The following is a 7,051-nucleotide window of genomic DNA, read 5'->3' as shown; positions in this document are numbered from 1 at the left end:
TGACTCGAAGGGTCCTAGATAAGACCCTTATTCATCGTCTGGTGTCGTTTAAAGCCCTTTGAAGCTGCACTGAAACTCTCATTTGGACGTTGAACCGTTTGGTTCCCATTGAAGTCCATTATATGGAGAAAATCCTGGAATGTTTTCATTAAAAACCTTAATTTCTTTTCGACTGAAGAAAGAAAGACAAAGACATCTTAGATGACATGGAGATGAGTAAATTAGCAGCAAAAGTTTTTTTTTTTTAAGTGAACAACTTTTTTAATGTTAGTGCATTAACTAATGTTAACAAATACAACATTTGATTTTACTAATGTATTAGTAAATGTTGAAATTGACTAAATCTAAAATTAATAAATGCTGTAGAAGAATTGTTAATTTTTTTGTTCATGTCAACTAAATTACTTTACTGTTAACTAATGAAACCTTATTGTAAAGTATTACCCATTTCTTTAAAGGGACAGGATTATATAATGATTAAAATGCTGGAAAGTATTAATTCAGTAAGTAAAAAATATTAATTCAGGTATAATTTGTTAACAATTATATAGTGGTGCAGATTTTAATGAGTTTTAATAACATGAAATGGCTTTTTACTTTTTTCCAAGTGAAACAGGACTTGATTTTGTCCTGGAGTTAATTGGATTGCAATGTTATTTTATTTTAAAGTTAATTTTACATATACATTCTTAATGTTTCAGGGTGTATAAACTATATAGTTAATATTTTATGAATAAAACTGACTTAACAGTCAACAAAAGTAAATGTAATTAACATTAACCTACATTAATAAAATGAGATTTTATTGTTAGTTTATATATTAATATTAGTATTAAGGAATTGAAGCTTATTGTGAATGTTACCAAAATTATGAAGGCCATTTTTTTTCCCATTAGAATAATGTGCACCATTGAATCGTGCACAAAAACAATACATTTAAATTAAATGTTCATAATGCAACGTTAGGTAAATTACAATGATCTAAACTAAGAATATATAAATGAAGCTCATGCGAAAGAGATCCATAGTTAATGACCTGTTCTCTCTCTCTCTCTCTGTTCTCAAATAAAGCGTTTGTTTTTAAAGATCCATAATAAAACAATAAGGTTTAATACACATTTGAATCATGTTAATTTCCTCTGAATTAATCTTATCTGAGCTTTTCTTCAAGCCATTTTGAATGGCCTCATATTATTCATCCCTCAAGAGGAACATCATAGACGTTTGCACAAGTGTCGTTAAGTGTGTTAAACTGATGGATTTATGTCCACACCAACCCCATTCTGTCCAAAATAATAAACTCCTTATGTGTAGCTCAACATCAGTGTCAATAAAAAAAACAACTTTATGTATCTTTTGAATAACTATATAAAATGAAGAAACTTATTCTGCTATGGCTTCTTTCACATGGAGTTTTTGTCACTGAGTTTTGTCTATAGTGCGTTACAATAAATGGATAAAGTTGACAGTTAAAAAAACTTTCATAAGAATTTGCAAATCATCTAGTATGCGCGGTGTTTATTTGGTAAATATGTGGTGATGAGAGCTTCTCTGAAGAGATATCAATGGCAGAATGCTGACGTTTCTGGAGGAGAGATGGACACTTTTGTGATGGTTATGAATATTGGTTTATATATATACTAAACATCCTGTGATGATGGCCTGGAATTAAAATTCAGTGTGTGTGTATGTAAATATATATATATGTGCACAAAAACGCGCTGTGGAAACACGTTGGCCTAGTACTTTTTGTCCCTATCTGCTACTGTAGTTTTTCAAGATGGCAGAACTACATGGAAGCCTCTGAGGACCTACCCATCCCATGTATATAAAGATAATAGATTCTTTGTTTACGAGGATATGTCAGATAATTGTACACCATTGAGGACATATTTATGAATAAAAATATTGATTTTAAATAATAAAATACATCAAAAAGTACACTTATGCCTTTAAAGATTCTGATGCTGTTACTCAACATGAAGCGCTCTCTGATCACAAATTTGTTGCACATTTGTGTGCCTTTTTGCGGTTGACTGTTGTGACAACACCCAGTCAGAATAAGGCTATATCCTAGAATTACGTCAAATTTTCCATATTGCTTTTAAAACCCAATACAAACAACAGCAAACAAATCCATTGTTTGGAATTCCTCGCCCAAAGTGACATTGAATTAATTATCTGCTAAACTGAAGATGTTGAGAGCGACCGACTCCATCCATCCATCAAAGCATAGCTGGGATATACATGCGGGTTGACGAACATGTACATGTGAGAGTGCAAAGATGCTTTAGGCCACGCTTCAAAGTGAATTAACAGCTTGAGACCGGAACAAATGGCGTACATATGCGTATATTAATGAAAATCTACACTTGACTTGAACTTTACTATATGATCTCATAAAAACTCTGTAAAAGGTCTGTGAAAAATTATTCTTGGGAATTATCTTCGTAAGTACAAATCTTTATCGAGAGCGGTCCAAGGACGTTTGGCTGGCGTTGAAAGGGAAGTTTGAAGCCTGCTGTTATGTGTGTGGTTTCATCGTTCACAAGCATAGGAAATCTATTAGCCACGTTAAAAACCAACTGAGACATTTGGATGTTTTTGCTCACAAACAGCAGCACAGACGGTCTTCCATAAAGTTGCTTGTAAGACTATGTCCATTATGCTGTTCATATGCAGTTTATGCAAATTATTCCTGTTAACTAAACAGATGCTTTACAGTCAATGTTTTTTGCTGGCGTTGAATCAGTTGAACTTTGACATCCCAAGCCTGTATGCCTTTCTTTTTCTGTGGAACACAAAATAATTTTGATATTTTGAACAATGTTTCAACTTTTTTTGTCCATACAGTGTTTTTTTGTGTTGTTTTTTAATGAAGTTTAATTTTTAAAAACTAAATTAAGTTTTCAGTAGTGTTGTTCCGGAAGTATAGGGATGTAAAAAGTCTTTGTAAAACTGTTATAAGCATCAAACCAAGTCAACCAGCTAAGAGGTGAATCATAACATTAAAGTTTGATTTGAAGCAAAAAAAATATTTCAAAATCAAACAAAAAATATAGCTGCGAGCAGCGATTACGGGCTCAAGCCGGTGGCACTGCAACCCCGGTTCCTTTAGTTTCCTAAAGGCACTGGGGTGGCGGTGCCACCGGCTTTGGCCCTTCATCACTGCTCGCATGCTGACCGAGTTTCGTCGAATTTGGATTAGTGCTCTAGGAGGAGTATTTCTAATTCCATTGCATGCGTTTTACAAACAACCCTAAATAACCGACTTCCTGTTGAGCTGGGGTAAAAAGTAAGAGTATGAAGTATATATGAACCGACGAGATCTATATGTGTACAGAGTTTCATAGTATTACATGCAAGCGTGTTTGATTTATGGACCAAGTTTTCGGACCCCGTTCCAGGGGGCACTGTCGAGCCCCCCTGCCACGCCCGGGTACCATCTTCAGCCCGGCCCTGATGGCCGCGGGTTCTGACGTGTGCAAAATTTCAAGAGTTTGAGTATGTTAAGGGCCCCAAAAGTGCCCGAATAGTCGTAAAAAAAATAATAGAAAAAAATAATCCTAAGGAAAACAATAGGGCTCTGCGCCCTTTCAGGGCTTGGGCCCTAAATATAAAGGTACAAGACTATAATACTCAACGGCGTTAGTGGGGGAAAGAGCTACAATCCCATGAAGCATTTCAAACAGCATAATCGAAACTATGAAGAAATATACAACGCAAAACTATGAAGAAATATAAAAATACGCATTTAAAAATGTTGTTTATATATATATATATTAATGAAAATCTACACACATAAAATCTACATATCTATATATATATATATATATATATATATATATATATATATATATACACATATCTATTATTATGCATTCAAACAGCAACAAAAGACCTCCTACTCTCAGCATACTGACTTAATGCGTGAACATAATGCCAGATGGGATTTAAGTTTGGTTTGAAGATGAAAAACATACCAAGCAATTTTCTCACCATTCCTGATTTCTAACACACACTCAGAGCGTTTGGCTGGTCTTGCGTCTGTCAGAGCAGAAACGAAAGCTGCTACACTCATGTATTTCTGTCATGAAATCTCTCTGAGTGATTGGCATGGTAATGGATATGACAATGCTGAAATGTTTGGTCTTGGCGGAATAGATCTTCTATGCTGTTGCTGCAGCTGTAGAGCAAAAACAGGACTTGCTACTGCTTTGACTGAAATAACCACTCGTTACAACCGAGGTTTTCAGCAAAGCATTTGTGAAGCCACAACACGCACAACCTTGAGGCGGATGGGCCACAACAGCAGAAGACCCCACTGGGTACCACTCATCTCCACTACAAATAGGAAAAAGAGGCTACAATTTGCAAGAGATCACCAAAATTGGACAGTTGAAGACTGGAAAAATGTTGCCTGGTCTGATGAGTCTCGATTTCTGTTGAGACATTCAGATGGTAGAGTCAGAATATGGTGTAAACAGAATGAGAGCATGGATCCATCATGCCTTGTTACCACTGTGCAGGCTGCTGGTGGTGGTGTAATGGTGTGGGGGATGTTTTCCTGGCACACTTTAGGCCCCTTAGTGCCAATTGGACATTGTTTATATGCCACGGCCTACCTGAGCATTGTTTCTGACCATGTGCCCATCCTCTGATGGCTACTTCTTACAAAGCTCGATTCATTTCCAATTGGTTTCTTGAACATTACAATCAGTTTACTGTACTAAAATATTTATGTCTTGTGGCTATACTGTTGAAACAGTGAGGTTTTTTACATTTACATATTGGCCACATTCAATCTAAATGACTAGAAAAATAGGAGGTTAAAATTTAAATTTACAGCTTAAAGGCTGTAAACCTGAGTGGGTTGTCCTCACAAATTGAGTCACTGTGTGAGGAAGACCACCAAGACACCAGTAACAGCTCTGAACTCAGTTATATACTGCCAAGTTATTTATAAACCAACATCTTGTGTGCATTCGGTCATCCTTAATGATCCAAAGAAGTGAAGTTAAATCAGTCGTCAGTAATTCTTTGCTCAAGCCCAGTTCCATGTTCACAGCGGGACACGGATGCATAAGTGTTACTGTGGGAGGCCACCATAACCAGAGACTTTAAATCAACATTGCATGAAATCTAATGGCAGACTCAACAAACAACAAACACAAAAAAACTCTTAATTAATCTCTGTTCAGAATAATGTGAATCAAAGAATCGTCCGTAGTCCCTATACGTTGTTGTGACCCTTTTTAGAGTTTGGCTCCATTCAGAGAAAAAACAAGTTGTGCAGCTGGAAATCAGAGCAATATGACCAACAATGCAATTTAATTCTGTTCAGTTGCCCCGCGCACAGCCACGGATCAGGAAGCATTTATCAATTAGTCAACACTCTTCACTGTTCTTCAGCACATAACAGAAGGCAGCTGGTTTCATGGGGTTTTGTTCTCATGGCATGACTGAGTAAAGCAGAGATCTCAGGCTTTCTGACGCTCAACTTCCCTGTGAGTGATTATGCTAACTAAGATGTATTTTGTTGATCCTGGAACAACATTCTTGTCTGAATATTTAGTCCTACCCCTAAACTTAACCCTACCCATAACTTCTCCCTAAAATCAGAAGGAAATGAGAGGTGAGTAACACTGATGTAGAAGCACCTAACCCTGATTGTAAGCCTAAACTTGAGATAAACTCTAAACTTGCAATTCAAATCAGATTGGTTGATTGGAATGTTGTTCCAGGATCAGCAAAGATGTTGATCCAGGAACATGTTGCACTTGTTGAAAGGGTGACTGAGGGGAGGAGTTGCCATGACGACCACAGGAGGGCAGAGCCTAACCATTAATGGTGTCTAAAGGCAACAGAGACTGCGCAGACAAGGTCGATTCATCAAAGCAGTTCACTTCTAAATTGGTATTGATTTCCAATGTTGAAGCATCTTTAAATGTACCGCATTAGATACTAGGACAAGAAAATATATCTTGAATGTTGTGTTTTTTTCTTACAATCGGTATAAATCTAACAAAATTTGGTGTGGTTTACTTTAAAAATGTACATTTAAATAATAGATTTGCCCCTTAGTGCTCAATTGGGCATCGTTTAAATGCCACGGCCTACCTGAGCACTGTTTCTGGCCATGTCCATCCCTTTATGGCCACCATGTACCTGTCCTCTGATGGCTACTTCCAGCAGGATAATGTACCATGTCACAAAGCTGGAATCATTTCAAATTGGTTTCTTGAACATGACAATGAGATCATTACACTGATGAGATTTCCATTACTATTTCATTTATTTTAGTGACATATAGACGCTTTCAGCAGTGACAACATAAACAAACAGTACTGCGCATGTGCATTAATTTGGCCCAAACTTAACTTCCGGCAGACTTGCAGAGACAATCCATAACAAGAAAATAACCTAGTAGCTGGTATTTCTTGCCAGTCAAAGAAAATAAATGTTAACTGGCCAAACTGAAATGTGACACTACCAGACCCGTTGAACAAAAATTGGAGACAAGATGTTTTTCTACCGACGAGTCTGAGTTACCGCAGTGTTAAAACTGTGGCGAGCGCGACGGCGGGGTTTGATAAGGTTAACATAGCTCTCCTTATTAGCTAGGCTACTTACATGCTTGCTAACCTTTTTTTAAGGTGGGTTTCCACATTGACAGCATGTTGGATAGATCTGTGCAGCGCTGTTTATGATACTAACCATTCAATACACAGACTGGTCCGCAGTCAATGTGTTTGCGAGAGAGAGAGAGAGCGAGAGCGAGAGCGTGCGAATATGCGCTGCACACAACTCTGTAGTCAATTACAACTTCTCCCATCTTAAATTGTTAAAAACACGGAAATCAATATGTGGCGGTCAGCGCCAGTGGTGGAATGTAACGAAGTACAAATACTTTGTTACTTTACTTAAGTACATTTTTCACGTATTTTTACTTTACTTAAGTAGAATAAATAGTGCATACTTTTTACTTTTACTTCGTTACATTTTGCAGCAATTATTATACTTTCTACTCCACTACATTTCTACAACTTCT

This window comes from Pimephales promelas, chromosome 6, assembly GCF_988280905.1.
Source record: "Pimephales promelas chromosome 6, fPimPro1.hap1.1, whole genome shotgun sequence".
NCBI classification, from domain to species: Eukaryota; Metazoa; Chordata; class Actinopteri; order Cypriniformes; family Leuciscidae; genus Pimephales; species Pimephales promelas.
This window is presented reverse-complemented; position numbering follows the sequence as displayed.